The sequence below is a fragment of the Lacerta agilis genome, chromosome 9 (genome assembly GCF_009819535.1).
Source record: "Lacerta agilis isolate rLacAgi1 chromosome 9, rLacAgi1.pri, whole genome shotgun sequence".
NCBI classification, from domain to species: domain Eukaryota; kingdom Metazoa; phylum Chordata; class Lepidosauria; order Squamata; family Lacertidae; genus Lacerta; species Lacerta agilis.
Genome location: NC_046320.1, coordinates 24,314,831 through 24,333,331, shown reverse-complemented (window position 1 = coordinate 24,333,331; position 18,501 = coordinate 24,314,831). Strand labels below are relative to the sequence as shown.

The 18,501-nt window shown below is 42.7% G+C and overlaps 1 protein-coding gene across 41 annotated transcripts in view; it reads right to left on the bottom strand.

The window, feature by feature from the left end:
- The window catches only part of SORBS2 (sorbin and SH3 domain containing 2), a 181,925-nt gene extending 166,444 nt beyond the window's left edge, over window positions 1-15,481 (bottom strand). For 37 of the 41 annotated variants that reach the window (XM_033161252.1, XM_033161256.1, XM_033161261.1 and 34 more), the window contains exons 1-2: window positions 15,309-15,481; window positions 14,794-14,888 (exon numbers count right to left, since the gene is read on the bottom strand). The gene's annotated coding sequence lies outside the window, so the exon portion shown is untranslated. Of the gene's footprint in view, window positions 1-14,793; window positions 14,889-15,017; window positions 15,225-15,308 lie in introns of those variants that run through there. The other 4 variants (XM_033161304.1, XM_033161299.1, XM_033161300.1 and 1 more) reach the window with 3 other exon arrangements.
- Between the last annotated feature and the right edge of the window lie 3,020 nt (window positions 15,482-18,501).

The following is an 18,501-nucleotide window of genomic DNA, read 5'->3' as shown; positions in this document are numbered from 1 at the left end:
AAAGTGGGAAGTATCAGTTTGCAAGTATCAGAGATAATGAATTGGGGGGGGGGGGAGTCTCAAAGCATCATCCGGAGAATTAAATACAAAATGGAAGCCTTTACAATTAGGACCAAGAGAGAACCAATATTCTTTTAACTAGAAATATCACACACTGCCAGTCTGTTAGAAACTGAACTGGCAACCTGGAAAATGAGCTTAAGCAAAATCAGATTGGAAGAGATCAAGCTGTAGGGATTCCTTAAAGTACAGAGGCAGGAGAACCTGTCACATCTATTCCAATTAGTGGATTAGGAAACAGCAGTGAATTAACTCTATATACCAATCTTCACTAAGGGATGACACAGTTGTCAAAGGAAGCCAATTGGTACAAAATGCATTTGCTCACTATTATGAGGGCTGTTGTGAAGATCCAAGTACTGAATTATGTTTTGTTATTACACATGGACAACGTGAAGCCTTGCAGACGGCACAATATAAAAATGCTCCAGTCTTGAGAAGCTTATGAAGAATCAAAAGGAATCACAACACACATCACAGTAAGAAAAGCACACGAGAAGGTGTCCGTTCAACAGTATCACAGTATCATTTATATATTCCAAGTGACAGTTTAGGGTGTTGAAACGGTAGAAAATGCATCAGTGCCAAACCCAAGGCTGTCCCTGTCCCACTGCACAGTTCTCTCCCCTGAATTTTTTGTTGCTCTTCAAAACTTTTCAGTGGGTGGGAAGTTGCCACTTTCCTTACTAGGTCTCAATGAGACCTACTGAGACCTCTCATCAGCAAGCATAGTCAGTGGAAAGCTGAAGAAAACACCCTTGCGCTGTTTCCCACCCTCCACACTTCCTCAGGACCTAAAGGATTATGCACAACATGGGAATGCAGGAGGAATTCAGTGAGGCATGATCTTAGCTCAAGCGGTAAACACATGAGACTCTTAATCTTAGGGTCATGGTTTTGATCCCCACGTTGGGCAAAAAGATCCCTGCATTGTAAGGGTTTGGATGACCCTTTCGGTCCCTTCCAACTCTACAAATCTATGATTCTATGAAGTGGACACATCTGACAGCCCCAGGTTAACATCGGGGTTGGGGCAGGAGTGCACTCTGGAACTGACGCTTTATCATTTTTCTATTCCCATCCCATACAGGGATGCCCACATTTGCACGCAACCACATATACGCATGGCGCTGGGAAATAAATAGAACCACACCAAGAAATGGCAGGAGAGAGCTAGAGTGTCCTCATGGCTCACAAAGAGACCCTCCCCAGCGCCCAAAGGGCATGTCAGCGAGGGAGGAGGAAGCCCAAAGAGACCGGAGGCATAGCAGGGCTTTGTTTGGGCTGCTCAGCCTTCCCGCCTATCAGCTGATGCATGAGGAGCACAGCAGGAGCTGCTTTCCCATGCATCCTCCAACCTCCAGCAGAACCCAGAGCTTCAATTCTAGTTATTTTGGTCTGAACGGGAGAGAGAGTGGGAGAGAACACTGCAGAGCAGGGGGGGGGGATAAGCATTTAGATGCTTTTTAGAGGGTGCTCTCCAAATATGTGGTTTTTGCTTATGCACAGGGCCCCCCAGAATGTAAACCCAATTTTAACAGTGGGAGGGGGGGGAGAGGACACACCTGTATTTCCTGTATTTGTATATGATTTGGTCTGAGAGCTGCCTGCCAGTCTTCTCTTCTTGTTTTTTGGCTGCAGGCAGGTGATTGTATTGCTAAAATTTCAGCACAGCTCTAGCCCAAATTTAGAGAACCTGTGGCCCTCCTATTACCCCTGGCTGTGGTGGTTGGAGTTTATGGGAGTCCAACCCTACTCCTACCAAAACTCAACTCCAAATTATTTTGGACTTTGGGGACTCAGACAGGACAAGCCATTACATATATTTAAGAAGTTGCACTCGGGATGAAGACAGATGCACCATAAACAGAAAAGTCATTGCCTTCTTCAGTCAAATGGTAAACCTGACTCTGCAACTGAACTAATGGAGCTTATCTGGACTGAGGGGGAGTAAAGACTTATCCCTTGCCTTAGCCAAATACAGATGGTACAGGATGTTCCCGAGCTAACTGACTGCCCAAGAGCCAAGAGCATATGTTGTTGTTGTTTTTTGTTGTTGTTTTTTTTTAAAAAAAACACAACCCCCACAAAACACTGAATATTTAAAATAGGAGCATAATTAATCAAGGATAATTGTAATCCCTTACCTGGAATTAAATTATCTATTTCATCACAGCTTTGGATGCCAGCTTCGAGGACTGCCAACCAGACAGACACACGTGTCACATATGAGAATCCCTGCCAGGTGAGTTTCCATTGATGCCCTCATATTAGGAATATTCATGCGAATTAAAAACATTTGCCCAGGTTTTAGGGACTTCTATGAAGCTGGTTGATAAATATGTTTTTGGTTTTGGGGTTATTTTATGTTTTTAATGGTATCGTTATGTAAACTTTTAAGATATTATCTGCTGTTTGGAGGAAGGACAGGGTATAACAATGATGTAATAAATCCTGTATAATAAATATTATATAGAAAGACACACACATATGCAAACTGCATGTATATAATACACACATATAAAGATGCACAGTACGTATATATGTGTATGTGACACAGAAAAATTAACTCCAAACTGAGCACGGATTTCAAGGAAAGATACCTTGACTTGAAGTCCAATCAAATAATGCAAGCGGGGGAGGGGTGGGGATTGTATTCTGAGTGTTTAATCTAGATCTAGAAAACAGCACATGCTATGGTGAAAGCAAATTATGCAGCCACATAATTAAGAAAGCTGAAAACTGTTGTGTGTGATACGCCACCCCCCCCCAACAAGAATAAGGTTGTGTAATTTCACTCCTGGTTTGAACCGAGATTCTCTCATCTGGCAATGAGATATAGTATATATGAGAGAGACTTATCCATATGCATCTGTACTCACATGTAGCCCTTTCAGTTAACAAATAACATGGGACAGGGGTAAAGAAACAATACAATCATTCAAATACTGAGGTCGCTTTTTGTTGTCAAATAAGCATATTTAATATTTGGTATGTTATCATGTGCTACTTCAGCTTTTTGCAGGCAAAACAGAGAGAGGGGGGGGGAAGATGGATGTTGTTTGCCACTGAAGTTCTCCTCAGAGTACCATTAATGGGAGTGCAGGTTGTGTTAATTTCAAGCATTTGTGGGAAGTATATTGTGCTTTTTTGTAAGTGGATGTTGAGACCACAAGAGGAGATTAGGGATTCTATGCTTGTACTCCTAATAAATCACACTCTGCCCACTGATTTGCAAGACCAAATTACATTTCAGAGACTCTGGGGAGCTAACATCGGGTGGAAGGAGGTGATGATTGCCTGCATGGTCAGTGCTTAGAAAAGTCTAATGGGAATAATCTGGACAGGACGTTGGAGCTCTTTTCTGAGTAATTGGGAGTGCATCTGACAGTTTCCCCCCGCACCATTCGGTATACTGGAAGCCTGTAATCCTGTGGGGAGGTGTCCATTATTAAATTCCTTCATATCAGAACAGATCTTCCTGGGACACTAGAGCAATGATGGCCAAATCAACAATGACCACCACACTGTGAACTCCTACATGACTGGACTTCCAACATTATCATAATTCATTAGAAGGAGACGACACTCCGTGGCTGGGTCTCCATATTCACTATGCCCAACTCCATCTCTCCCCCATTGCAAAGGGGCAAAGGGCAAGGTGGGCATTTATTATTTCTTTGTTTGCCTTTTGCAAGGTTTCAGAGGGTTTTCATGGGTATTTTCATCACTTTGGGGACAAAATTCTGTGGCTGGGAATGTATTAGAAATTTCCCCAGAGGAACTGGTGGAAAAATTTGACTCATTATGCGAATGCTTGCCTAACAAATGTTTTTTTCTGGATAAGGCTTTGAGCTCAGCTAGTGAGACCTACGGTACATACATACGGTACCTTTTCCCACAACAGTTGCACTGTTGGGGGCACAATTCAGAATTGGTGATTACTTTTTAAGCCTTAAATGGCTTAGATTTGGAATAATTGACTGCAATACCCTCCTGCTCATTGCGGAGGCACAATTGGTTGGGGGCAAGAGGCCATTTGTGTGGTTTCATCCAGATTATGGAATAGTAGCTAGTGCCCCTTCAGCCTTCCAATTGTTTGCCACCCAGTTAAAACTTCCAGCAGGCATTTGCAGGACAGGTGCTTTTTAAAAATTTGGTAGACCCTCATTTTAGTTTTTTTTTTTTGCTGCTTTATGTATTTTATTTGTTTTATTCAGTGCTTTTTTTATCTAGAAAAATAGGCGCCGGTACTCACCATGAAGTTGTTACAGTAAGTGCAACACTTTTTAACAACAACAACAAAAACAAGGTGCTGGTACTGCAAACCCTTGAGTACCCCATGAAAAAAGCACTGGTTTATTGAAAGCCACAGCAATTGATGCAAATGGCACCAAAGGCTGGGGCATATTAAAAAAGAAAAAGAAAAAAGATCATACTATGAAGAACACCAAATGCAAGAAATATGTAAGTTAAAAAGTGAAATACTGTACCTATTTAACTACAGTGTCCTATTACCACTTAATTTGACCTGTACATCGATTTAAGAAATATTTCCTGATAGAGGCAACTGTTAAAGCCAACTAGCTGATTTTGTAAACAGACACACCAGTCTTTAGACGATGTATATCAATGCACTCACTTTTTAGGAAACTTTCTAAAATATATTTACTTGACTTCAAAGCAGCATCTGCTGCATTTAAATCAGGAGTTAATTTTAAGTTCTCTAGACAACCAAGCCTTACTGTCATAAGAATGCAATATTGTATTTTACAGCAATAAACTTACTATGCTCCCCCCCATGCTTCACCATACAACTAGACTGTATTTCATGCTGACATGTGCTGCTTGAACAGGTGCAGACTTCAACAGAAATTTCTCCTAGGGCTAGTAGCCCTGAGAATACTGTATGTGTCTTGAATCTTGGAATTGTGTGTAAGCAAAACCATAAATCAGCTACCAGACGTCTCTGTGAATCAGATGTTGTGTCAGTTTGAAACACGTGCAACTGTACAGCTATGCAAAATGGGAATTAAAACTCTCTCTTGTGCTTGTTTAAAGATGGGATAGAAATCTCCATTGCAGTTCAAGTTACATGATACCCTATCTGTAAACTGACTCCTAAAGAAAAGAGCTCTTCCAAAGAACTGTGTGTGCCAAAGTATGTCAAAGCTTTGGTCTTAGAAGACTGACTTATTTATGGCCAAATTGTCATTCATTCATTTTGTAGGTCAACAGAGGCACACTTCTTATGGGTGCTTTCCTCCCACTATGCCCCATATATTCACACAGTTATCATTCCCATCCTATGTGTATACTGGGCCTCTCCGTATTTATTCTATGATAACCCTAAAACCCACATCTAACCACAGTGTCTCTATCCTTACCTATTCTTACACATATCCTGCTTGAATGATTCTCCATGAGACCATATTCCTGGAATATTAAAACCAGATAATGACCAACGTAGTCATATGCTGATGCTGCTGTCTCAATATATACGGTAGTATTTCTTTCAGACTCTGTAAACACACCCTTCCTCTGTTTAGCTAGAATTTAGAATTGTTTCGGAATGTCATTCTTCCAAATATTTAAAACAGATCCTGTTTGAAACTCCAAGGCATCAATCATCTATTCTGACCTTCAGTCATAGCTGTTATTTTCTCATAGCAAGCTATATGCTTCTATAAATTAACAGACCATCGATTGCTTTTACTGCTTTTATATGCCTGCAGGGCTTTGTTCCATTTCCCCCACTCTAGTATGAGCACTGCTGATATTGATTCTGATTATTCTCTACAACACACTCTTTTTTGCTGTCCTTCACTCAAGCATGTTGGTCTTAAGAACTCATTTACAAGGGCTCCAGAAAACACGAAGGATACAAAATAAATTTTAAGCAGTTGTGATTTAAAGGAATCTTGATAGCAGATTAACAATCACAGGGTTTTTATTGAGGTAATAGCGTGAACGCAGTATATCCCACATCTTTGACAACTTGGCAATTGAAGTGTGATATAAACACAATGCTTCTCTTTTAAATCTGAAAGGTAAAGAACAACTGTACACACACAAAAATAATTTGTGTTCACAATTTCGCATAAAGTCATGGGTAAGATCTTTCAGCAAAGCAATACTGATATAAAAAGAATATGCTCCAGCTTTTTCAAATAGAATTTCTTTCCCCATCAGATCAAATGTGTAACAATCGACTTGAAAACATCAAATCCACAGTTGCACCCAAACCATTGCTTCTTTGTTGTTAAAAAGGAGTACATAAGAACACTGTTCAGAAACAAATTATTTTTCAAATGAAAGAAAAAAATTCAAGAGTAAGAAGTTCAGCATGAACAGGAAAAAACATATTTGTTTTGGGTTTTCTTGATTTGTAGCTTTGTTGAATGTGACATATTACTTGTCAGGGCACAAGCAATTCAATACGCAGTAGCAGTTCTATGAGAAGGCAAATTCTCTGACTGTCAGTCATCTCCACGGGAGAGAGTTCCATAATTGGGGGACTTCCAGGTGTTACCACCAAACAGGTAGGGCTTATTGGCATCACCACCAAGAGGCCTCCCACACTGTTCTCAAAGGCCATGTTGGGACATACTGGAAAATGTACTCCATCAAATATTTTGTCTCCAAGATATTGGGTTTTGTTTTGTTTATGTTTTTGTATTTCTGCAAGATTTGGAATTCCCCCATTCCCCCAAGATTGAGGGCACAAGGAGAAGGGGACGACAGAGGATGAGATGGTTGGACAGTGTTCTCAAAGCTACCAACATGAGTCTGACCAAACTGCGGGAGGCAGTGGAAGACAGCAGTGCCTGGCGTGCTCTGGTCCATGGGGTCATGAAGAGTCAGACACGACTAAACGACTAAATAACAACAACAACAACAAGCATGGCAAATTGACAGAGTTGGCAGGAATTATGCCCCAACAATATCTGGTGGGTCACAGATTCCCCATCCTTGACATATTGTATGCATTCTTATAATCAGTTGTATGAGAGTCTGGACAAATGGCAAATCCACTTAGATGAGCAGGAAAGTCAACAGAAACAGAAAACAAACCACAACAATGATAACATAAGCCAACTTCTTCATTTGCATTTGAGACCTGATGGAATGACAAGTCAAAAACTATTGCTTTTCGCACCAATTGAAGTTTCCCTTCTGGGGCCAATATTAGCTTTTTGGGTACCGGTAAGTTGTGTCCCCCAGTTCTCACCATGCAGCCAATATTTAGTGAATACAGAACATGCAGAGTAAATGCTTTCACACATTTAATGTTATGTATAGTTTGGTTCTCAGTACAGAAGCCAAAAGTAAATATGTAATCATAAATGGATACAGTGTTCTCTTTCTTTGGGCTGGTAGCAAAACACTAAACATGTTAGCTTTAAACTTGTGTACTTTTTGAATGGGAATATGTTTATGTTTTTATTTCATTCCATTTACTGCCTTCATTTAGAGCACAGCTTGTCTTGTTCATAAACCCTAGCAAAGCAGGAGCACCAAGTGGCAGAACGAAGTATTACAAAACACAAAAGAGCAATTGGAAAGACTAGCTAGCATCTAGTGACTCACCAAAGGAAAGACAATCTTAAGAACCCTCTCAAGACAACTGCTCCTTCCAGAATACTTTTTGATGGGGAAAAGCAAACTTCTCCATGCAACCAAAACAGAATATATTAAAATTCAAAAAGTTACAGAGGAGGGCAGTCATAGTAAAGGGACTTCAAAAGGTGTGTTCCAGGTATTCACATGAAACATTTATATTACAAGATGTGTATTCTGTTTTTAAGGCTCTCTAAGAAAATAAAGAGCATAAAATTGCTATGGCTTTTGATCATGCAAACTCACCCCAATTTTAAATGGCTATAAGTCCCAAGGAGTAACAATTCAGCTTGCTTTAGTGTTAGTTGAGACAGACATACCACACAATGCCAGGGGCTCTCCTGGAGAACAGTAATTAACTACCATTACACTAGTTGCTGGACTCCAGCTCCCATCAGCCCCAGTCAGTGTGGCCAGTAGTCAAGGATGACAGGTCCAGCAACTTTGGGTGGACAAGACAATCCCATGTCTATGCTTCACTTTTCATTTTATCATTCATTTTATGCACAGCACATTGTTCTTTCATCCAAACCAGTTCCAGAATTTTACATATTTTATAAACATTTCTATATAAATGAAGTGCAAACAGCTAAACAAATGAATCTAAAACACACATTACAAAAATATCAGTAGTAAGAACAGTAAAAACAAGCAGGAAGTAACTAGCAACACAAATAAAGAGTATAACAAGTTTCTCACAACTACTGCAGCTAGCTCCAAATGCCTTCTGAAAGGGGCAGTTTTCACCTGGTGACCCCCTTGAAGATGGCACCCCAAAAAATTGCCATCAGGATCTGCTTCTGAAGACTAATACCAGACTTCTGGCCATGAAGGCACATCAGATAGGCCCTCATTTATTGAATAGGGCCTAGGCCTTCAAAAAATGAACAGACTGACAAGAGGGGTTATACAGGAGAAGGTGGGTTATTCAAGTATTTTTGTTGTTTTCATTTGCATTCATTTCCCACTTTTCTTCCAAAATAATAATAATAATAATAATAATAATAATAATAATAATAATATTTGTACCCCGCCCATCTGGCTAGGTCCCCCAAGCCACTCTGGGCGGCTTCCAACAAATATTAAAATACATTAAAATGTCACAGATTAAAAACTTAAAATAATAATAATGGTAATAATTTATCCCTTGTACCCCACCCACTTAACTGGGTTGCCCTAGCCAGTTTGGGTGGCTTCCAACAAAGTATAAAAGAACACACCAAAACATCAAACATTAGAAGCTTTCCCAAAACAGGGCTGCCTTCAGATGTCTGCAAAAACTCATATGATTGTTTTATCTCTTTGACATCTGACAGGAGGGTGTTTCACAGGGCAGGCGCAACTACCGAGAAGGCCTTCTGCCTGGTTCCCTACAACTTGACTTCACACAATGAGTGAACTGCCAGATGGTCTTCAGAGCTGGACCTCCGTGTCTGGGCTGAATGCTGGGGGTGGGGATGGTTCTTCAGGTATACATGGAACCCCAGGTGGCATATAAAGTGGTTCCTATTCAGGCACCAACCAGACCCAGACCTGCTTAGCTTCAGCAAGCTGATGACCTCATGTGCCTCCAGACCATAGGTGATACCCAACCAAGTCATACTCAAGAGTGAAATCAATGAACATCAGTCAAATCCTTCTTTCAATGGAACAATGTTAGTGTGACTAACACTGGATCTTTTACCATATCCTGAGGTCCGAATACTTTCTTTCCTGCACATTGTGTGACTTGAACTTGCTACAAAACAGCACCATATTGCTAAAGCTGAGATATTTCACGTGATCATTTGTCTTATTTGTCTTTGCTTTCAGAGCTCCATATATTCAGCTGTTAGAGACACATATCCAGTTTTCACTGCAGGTGATAAACCTGTGTTACTACTTCAAGATTGCAGAGATGGAAGGGGGGGGGGGCTCAACATGATTGAATGCTCCTCCAATGCACATAAATATAAATTTCCTCCACCTTGAGAACTGGCATGTCAGGGGGATGTAGAGTTCTATCATAGCCTTCTCAGCCTTTGCGTGTGGGCTCTTCTTTATTTTTTTTGCTGTTGTTAGGGAGGTGCATGTGAAGACCCCACCTGCATTCTGATGGATTGCAGCCAAGACAGATTTACAATCTCAGTGAAAAATAGGCCTTACAAATGTCTGTAAATTACTGTGCATTAAAACGAGCATATTGACAAACAAATATAGATTGTAAGATTCATATACTTGTCAGTAAAGAACAGCTCCTGTAGGTTCTGCCTTTCTGTAACTTACAGGTGTAGGAAAGCTGGACATGAATGGCATTCCATTAAATGTCAGTTTGATGGCCTCCCACAACAAGTGCTGGACAATAGGTAACATCAAGTGAATTAATTAATGCAGATGACTATTTACCAAGAGGCAGTTTAACTGCATGATAAACTGGTCACCTGTATCATCTTGCTAACACTGCATTAAATATATTTTTTTCCAGTGGTTTACGGTTGTATTAAAATGTGTTTATTGTTATTTGAAATTCTTCCAGAGAACTTGATGATTGGGTGGCCTATAAATACAAGCAACGGCCGATGGATGTGCGATTGCACACATACGCCCGGCGGCAAACCAGGAAGTAACCCTAAAACATCACTAAAATAGCAGAATGGGGGTGGAACGGGGGCAGGGAGGGAAGGGGCAGAACAGGGGTGGGCAAAATGCTTTACACGGGCCCCACCAACATGCATGGGAGTCCAGAAGGTAACCCTTGTGGGGTTGCCTGTAAGATAAAGGTAAAGGGACCCCTGACCGTTAGGTCCAGTCGTGGACGACTCTGGGGTTGCGGAGCTCATCTCACTTTATTGGCTGAGGGAGCCGGCGTACAGCTTCCGGGTCATGTGGCCAGCATGACTAAGCCGCTTCTGGCGAACAGAGCAGCGCACGGAAACACTGTTTATCTTCCCACTGCAGCAGTACCTATTTATCTACTTGCACCTTGACATGCTTTCAAACTGCTAGGTGGGCAGGAGCAGGGAATGAGCAATGGGAGCTCACCCCGTTGCGGGGATTCGAACCCCCGACCTTCTGATCAGCAAGCCCTAGCCTCTAGGCTCTGTGGTTTAGACCACAGCACCACCCACGTCCCTTGGATTGCCTGTAGTGTCATAAATAAAGTTGTCAGAGCTATGGTGAAGGCTGACACAAAGAGTAGCCAGAGCAGGGTGATGGACTCTTGCTCCTTGCCCCTAGCACAACTTAGATTTCTAGATACAATCACAAAAACTAAGTACCATGGGGATGGTGAATATGTCACCCTCCAGATACTATTGGGACTGAAACTCCTATCATTCCTGACTACCTACCAGGCAACATCTGGAGAACCACAGATGTAGGAAGGTCAGGTGGTACCCGGTGCGGAAAATTTATCATGCCCCCCCCATTGATTATTATTTTGCCTGCAAAAATGGTTTTACATTATTTCATATTTTCTTACAAAGGAATTAATAATAATAATAAACTTTTGTTTATATCCCGCCCTCCCCGGCCGAAATCAGGCTCAGGGCGGCTAACATCAGATATATAATATTGGTATAAAATCAAACAATAATTAAATCACGTAGGGTTGGGAACAGTAAGTTCTTCACGGAATTGAAATTTCAGCCTTCATGACATAGGAAAATGGCCAAGTAAACAGCTATTTTCGTGGAGGAGGGTCAAGATATTAACTGATATGCATGAAATTTCATATATAGCTACATAATCCCTAGTGTAGTAAGATAAGACTTTTGGAGCAGGCATTTTTTTAAATGAACAGCCCTAGTAGGGCAGTAATTGTTCCTTGATAATTTGTCACACACACCCCTCCATGATGGCACACAGGGCAGACTGCCCCACCCCCTTCCCTACGCCCCTGTCCTCCACTCCTGAGTGCCCAGAGAAACAATTTCCCCCAAATGTGTGAAGGACCTTCCATACTGCCTTGAACTCCTTCGAGGAAAGACAAAATATAAAAGTAACAATAAGGTGTACTGGCCATCATTTCTTGTCATCTCTAGAATAAGTCTTGATCAGCTTGCCAACATTTGGCCTCCCAAAAACAAGTCTGCCTTTCAATCCAACTGCATTAAGAAAAGAACTAGATGTGATGAGGCAGTTACATATATTTATTTAAAGGTTGATGCACTGGCACAGAAAAACAGGTAGCACCATCTGTTCTTCTACATGAAACAGAGCAAACAAGGGAATGGAATGAAATCACTGTCTCCCTGCTCTGCCTTGTTACGCTTGTGCCTCATAAGCTTGGGGCAATTTTACTCCATTCCAGCTTGGATACTACAGCTGAGCTAGACTAAGGGCCTAACTACATTGCTTTTGGTCACCTGTGCCACTTCCCCAAGTTATTTGATGAACAGAGGCTAGAGCTCTATTTTGGGCAGCTAGAGCCCTATTTGGGTGTTCCCGCCACAATATTACCAATTATGTGAAGGGATGAGTGGGGCTCTGCCTGCCTGCCGCACCCAGCAGCCCCTGACATCCATGAGTTGGGCAAAAGAAATGTTTGTACAAGTTAAGTCGCCTGTTTGTGCCTAGGCTCCACCTATAACACAGAACCCTAATTCCACACTATGAGCAGGGGAAGCATAGGTACATACAGCAAGCTACCTTCTGCAGACATCTCCCTTTCCAATTCATAAGATGAAGCAACACAGAGAGAGTGGGTGCAGCCTCTGGGCACAGTCCTGCTCTCCCCACTATGCAATTAACTACTTGGTTCCTTTTGTGCCATGCTTCTGAAGGCACTCAAAAAAAGAGCAAGAAGGATATTCTCCATTACTTCCAAGTGTCTGCAAATCCAGTGTGAGGTGAAGAAATAAGATTACTCTTCTTGAAGCCCTCTGTACATGTTTGAGAATTTAGCAGAGGGAAGTCTCTCCCCCACCTCTCCTGGCATATCTTTCCCTCATTAAACCACATTTGTCTCTGGAGTTGTTAGGGTCCTCCAGGATTATATGACTTGATTTTTCTGAATGTGCAGACCAGCTCTTAAGGCTCCAGTGTATTACTCATGACCAAGGTCAACATGCTATTAAAAGCATGTTTAAATTGAGGGTATGTTTCAATGAGCACAGATCCATTCAAATACCATTTCTGGAATCCTGTGGGGAAAACTCTTTAAGACAAGGTCATAATGTATGAAGTGGCAAGGAAAGGGGAATTTTGTGACAAAATTAAATGTCAACACATCCCAGCACGTGTACACTGTGTACACACAGAGAGCAACTTGTGTGTACAAACTTCATTCATTATGATCTGTACACAATACTTACATTAGTCCCTGTTAAAAATGCCATCCTTTAAAAAAAAATGTAGTGTGTGAAGCTGCACTCAGTGTTTAACAGTGGACTTGACGCAGAGCAGAATCAATAAATACCTGTTAAATTGAAGCTGTGCGATACTATGAATGAATGACACATCATAGTGAAAGGGATGGGGGGGCAGTCAGGTCCTATCTCTGAAAGATCTTGAAGTGTAACAGAAGACAAGAAATATAAAATAGGCCAGTTCAGGTAACTTAAGTGCCTGGGGAGGAAACTAAAAAACAACACACAACATAGAAGATGCTTTGCAAAGGACTTGGTAGACAAGCGACTCTAAATGTGAATGTGCAATTCTGTGCACACCTGAGTACACCATTTCCAGATTGCCTTTAATAAATGCTCTCTCTCTCTCTCTCTCTCTCTCTCACACACACACACACACACACACACACATATGGAAAAGACATCTGAAAATGTATTGGACTTTGGCACCTTCATTACTTCACCAGCAAATAATACTACCTTTGTTACTAATTTACCTATTGACTTCGGCGCAGCCGTCTGTAATGTTTAATCAAGCAGCGATTCTATTATGTTAAGTATATTATAAATATTATCCAGTAGTGCTTTGAGAAAGCATGGGATTTTATAAAAACATGAAACACACTCCAGGTTTTCAACATCGTTCTAAGCAGCCAAAAATGATGGCATTCAGGCAAAACAACAGCCACCCATTACTAGCAACCTGGAGTGAGTACAATTCTCTCCTTTACCGTAATTTAAACATTATCTGCCTTATGCTATGTCAACAGATTGTGGTTTTATTGATCAGTTTTACGAGTTATTTCAAGAAACCAAAAGCCTATACATTTAGCACCTAGACATATGCCAGAACCACTCTGCTTCAGTTATGTCTATAGACATTCCATGTGTGTATCTTTCATTTCCTTTGTCCCCAATATTGCTCTTAACATGCAGCTTGCCACCGAGGTTGTGTTTCAAAGGAGTTTCGCTCTCCACCCCAGTCTAGCTGCATTTGTGGTCCATGTGGAGAACTGGCTTCCTTTCTATCAAGCCAGCCCCAAACTCAGGCACACAATGGGTGTGTTGTGCTCCGTGTATGCCTGAGTGTGGGTCGGTGGGAGCTCTTTGAAAAGGAGGTGTGAACTGTTTCTCTCCTTCCTTACTCGCCTCTTAACAGCACAGCCATCAGAAACTAATCAAACACAGCAACGGGGCGTGCAGCCCACAAGACGAGAGCAAACGCCTCTTTTCCCTTATGACCTACATACTACAACAATGTAATGCAAGATCCGTAGTGGAGAGGGCAGGGGGTGGCCGGTGCTCTTTTAATCTAGTTATATAGCAACATTCACGGTGGGCAGAATGTCAACACCGCAATATGGAGGGGTTTCAAGGGCTTCAGATTGTTACACTTTTACAAACTCTCCCCAAGTCCTGGGGCGTGCTGATGATTTCCTAGAGTTGGGACAGTGGTGGTACAAAAGGAGACACCCCGAATGCACAACATCATCTCTGAATGTGGAAATGAAGGGGGGGGGGAGTTAACACACAGATCCCAACAGCAACTGTTCGCTTGCAGTAGTAGCCCAAGACTGACAGTTCGATTATCTGTGTATTGAAAGAAAGGCTCCCTCCAATTTACACATCAAAATAAATAATCGCCCGGGCAATTGAATGGAAAATCAACATGGACGGGTTTGTTTGTTTTTTAATAAACAACGAAATATATACATACAGACATAAACACACACCACTAGGGTCTTCAGCAGGGCTACAAACTGGAAGCAGGCGAACAAAAGCCTACCTTTCTTGCCGAGCAGCTCAGGCGCGCGCGAGCAGCAGCAGCAACAACCTCCTTCCCCGACTAAATCCACAGCCAGATGCTCCCAAGACAGCAATCTGTTAATAGGAAGTGCATACAAACCTGAGAGGGCTTTTTACACACACACACACACACACACACACACACACACACACACACAGAGAGAGAGAGAGAGAGAGAGAGAGCGCTAGTCTTGAGCTGCACACCTGCTTGCTTGCTTGCTTGCTCTCAGCCAGGGGTGTGTTTTGCATGAAGCGGCGGCGGCAGCAACAGCAGCAGCAGGCAGCGTGCAGGATCAATGTTGTGAGGAGAGGGCAACACCCTTCTTTTGGGTCACCAGCTCGCGCTCTGAGAGCCCAGCCGGCGAGCTGTGGAGATAACTGCAGAGGAGCCTCGCTTCCCACCCAGCCCCCACCCCAACAAGACGCGCACACGCGCGCGCGCGCACACAAACACACAAAGCAGCCACTGCCCGCGCGCGAGACTGAGATATGTACCCTTTATCACGCTGCATTCCACCTTTTCTCAGCTGGGGGTGGTGGTGGGGGGGGGGGAGGAGAGCAGCGGCGATAGGCAGCTTGTCAAAATGGCAGCTGGGAGGCATTCCCGGTTCTATTAATTAGACCCATAATGGGCTCGTTTCTTCGATTTCCTCGCAATAAATTACGCCCCCCCCGCTTTGTATAAGCCACGCTAAAGCCCAGCATAATATGCTAACACTCTCTCCCCCCCCCCCCCGCTCGCCCGCCCGCAAAATGGCTGGTCCTTTCAGCACTGCTGCAGACAGCTCATTGGGTTCCAGTAGCTTTCTGTAGCCATGGCAACAACCAACAGACTTATCCACCAAGCATGGTTGATCATGTGCGAATCTCACCCCCCCCCCCAACACAGGAGGTTAATTGCTGTTTGTCTTATAAGCACCCGGAAAGCGGGTGGGTGTTCACGCAGATATTGCCAATCTCTCGTTAATTAGACGCGATGGCGATTTTGGGTCGTTTGCTCCAAACCTAGGTGGAGTTGGGCAATGTTAGAGCCCTATCCTATGGGCAGCATAAAATAAAATAAATGCCAGTGTTAACACACTGTCTGAAACTAGCTTTCTCTCTTTCTCTTTTTGTCTTCTACCTCGCCCCTTTCTCTTTCTTCTTCCTCCTCTCCTCTCCTCCCTCTTTCTCTTTCATTATTGTATGAAGTGGCAAGTGTAGAAAATTGGTCTGAGGCTTGTAAAATGTTTATAAGGCGCTCATCCGATTACAGTATTCTGTAAGTCTGTTGGAATCCCCTTGCTTATTGAAATGCCTATCTAAATATTATCAACATTAATACTTTTTCCAGAGCAACTTCTCTGTGAACACTCTTTGAATGGTCTTCCATAAATGTGGGATGGTGGGGCAAGGGTGCAGCAATCAATAGTATCCACTATTCATCCTAAAAGTGTAAATCAAGAGATCTTAACATTTGTTGCCTTCAATGTGGAATGTAGACAGAATGTTACTAGCACTGTTATTTTGGAGTGCCACCATTGTTTTTCCAGCAAGGCCTTTAATGCTTGGTTCCCAACACATTCAACAGATGAAGCTTTCTGTATCTTGGGACAGAGATGCAGAGGTGGAAATGGCTCCACCTTTAGAATTTCTGCATTAACTCACATAAGCATTTCTCACATATTTGGTGAGTTGTGCACAGCTGAGAGATCTGTGGGGATACTGAAGGATATTATGTGAGTTTGCGTAAAACTTATTGAAATGCCCAGTGGCTATTGCACATCTCTTCTCAGAGCTTACATGCTGCCATATAGTGCCTTATTCTGCAGTTGTACATACTTTATATCCCAATCAGATTTTCCTGCTGACTCATAGCAGTCTGAAGAGCTGTGGACACTTTCACTTTGTATGGTTGCACCAATGTTACAGTAGGACACCACAACATTTTCATTTAAAAAATGGTAGACACACAATGCTTTCCTTCTCTTTTTTTGTTTTGGTAAAACAGAGCGCCAGTGCTCATATATTGATAAAAATGCATTTTTATCAAGAAGTGGCTGCCATAGGCAGCAAAGAAAGAGGTGCTGAGTAGACATATTTTTATGCTCTATGTCAAGCATTTGTTAATTTTGCTCAATACAAGCAGTCCAGACCAATGCATGGTTACTTGGAAGTTCTACTGGGGTGCATTCTCAAATAAGCATGCACAGGACTGCAACCAAAGTAGCCCAAGTGACAAGGGTTCCAAGAGGTGGCTTCCCATACTCCTGTGCTAAGGCCAGGGTTGTCAACTTGAATAAAATATTGGGGGGACCAGGAAAGCCCCACCCTGAATAATGGATCACATGGGGCAGCACACACACACCATTTGAATGGTAATACTCATCAACTTGGGGGGGCTCCCCCTCACATATTTTATGGGTAGGGGGTTGAAGGGACCTCGACCTCTAGGAGTTGGCTCCTATGACTAAGGCTGTGTACATATGCTACCTATAAAGCACATTCTTTGTGGGTGCTGCAGTTTACCCCTTGCAGAATTACAATAACCAGCAAACAAGCCAGGCCAGGCCAACACATTTTGACACCTGAGGCGGACAACAAAATGCCGCACCCCTCCCTTTCAGGGAAGAAGAGAGATCTTTATCAGGAACAAGGAGTGGCAGGGGAGAGATCAACTTTGGGATGTGTTGCCACAGTGGATCCCGTCACCTGAGGCAGTTGCCCCATCTGGCCTCATAGGTGGATTGGCCTCCCCTGTATCCCTGCGCTCTTCTGAAAAGCCCCTCTGAAGGGTCGAGGGCCTTCCTGAACAATGAGGAGCTAGGCTTAGGAACTGTTGCGGGAACCTCCAAATCAGGCTTGAAGGAGTGAAGAAGTTCATGGAAGTTAACATGTGGCATCCCACATTGTCCAGGAGGTCTCCCAACCCTCCAGAAAGATTTTCACAGGGTCTCTGTTGGGGAAGGGACCCTTTCCATCCATGAACTTCCTTAAGGTCAATGATATATGTACAGTTACTTGGGAGCAAGTCTCACTGATCACAATAGGACTTGCTTCTGAGTAAACATGCATCGGATTCCTATGCATGTTGTTGTATTGTTATGAGCTTGTCTGTTCTGTTATGAACTTGGGGCTCGGCTGGAACCTACTGTAATAGGGAACCAAGATCTGTTGGGGTGTGAGCTTCCTCACCCTGTGCTCAGCTTGTATATGTGTAGTTCAAACCATACACAGTATCCTAAGAACACCATGGTCTCCATTGACCCTCATTCCTAGGAAACTGAACCCTGGGAAAGTGCAGGAACCCCCGGAGTCTCTTGCTGCTCAGAGACTGGGGTTGCATGTAGCAATATCTTAGGATGCAAGTCTTGGTGTTTAGCTTTTCTTGGACCTTATTCCAATTGCTTGATTTTCTAATGTGGGCTAATTTTTATTAGCAGCAAATAATCAAGTATTGGGGGGGGGGGGCTAGCCGATTTTAAGAGCCTCAGGAGCTCCAGACAGAAAACACTGCCAACTGCTATGACTTAAATTCTCTTTCCTGAACCATGGCCCATGGGCACTGACCAGTATGGTCTCTTTTTTAGTACCAATTTGCTGATTTTGCTGCTGACTCAAAGGCTGTTGGCAGATGCACACATAGCAATTTCTACAATTTATTACTGACATGTAATTACTTTGCATCACTTACAAATACCACTTCGCT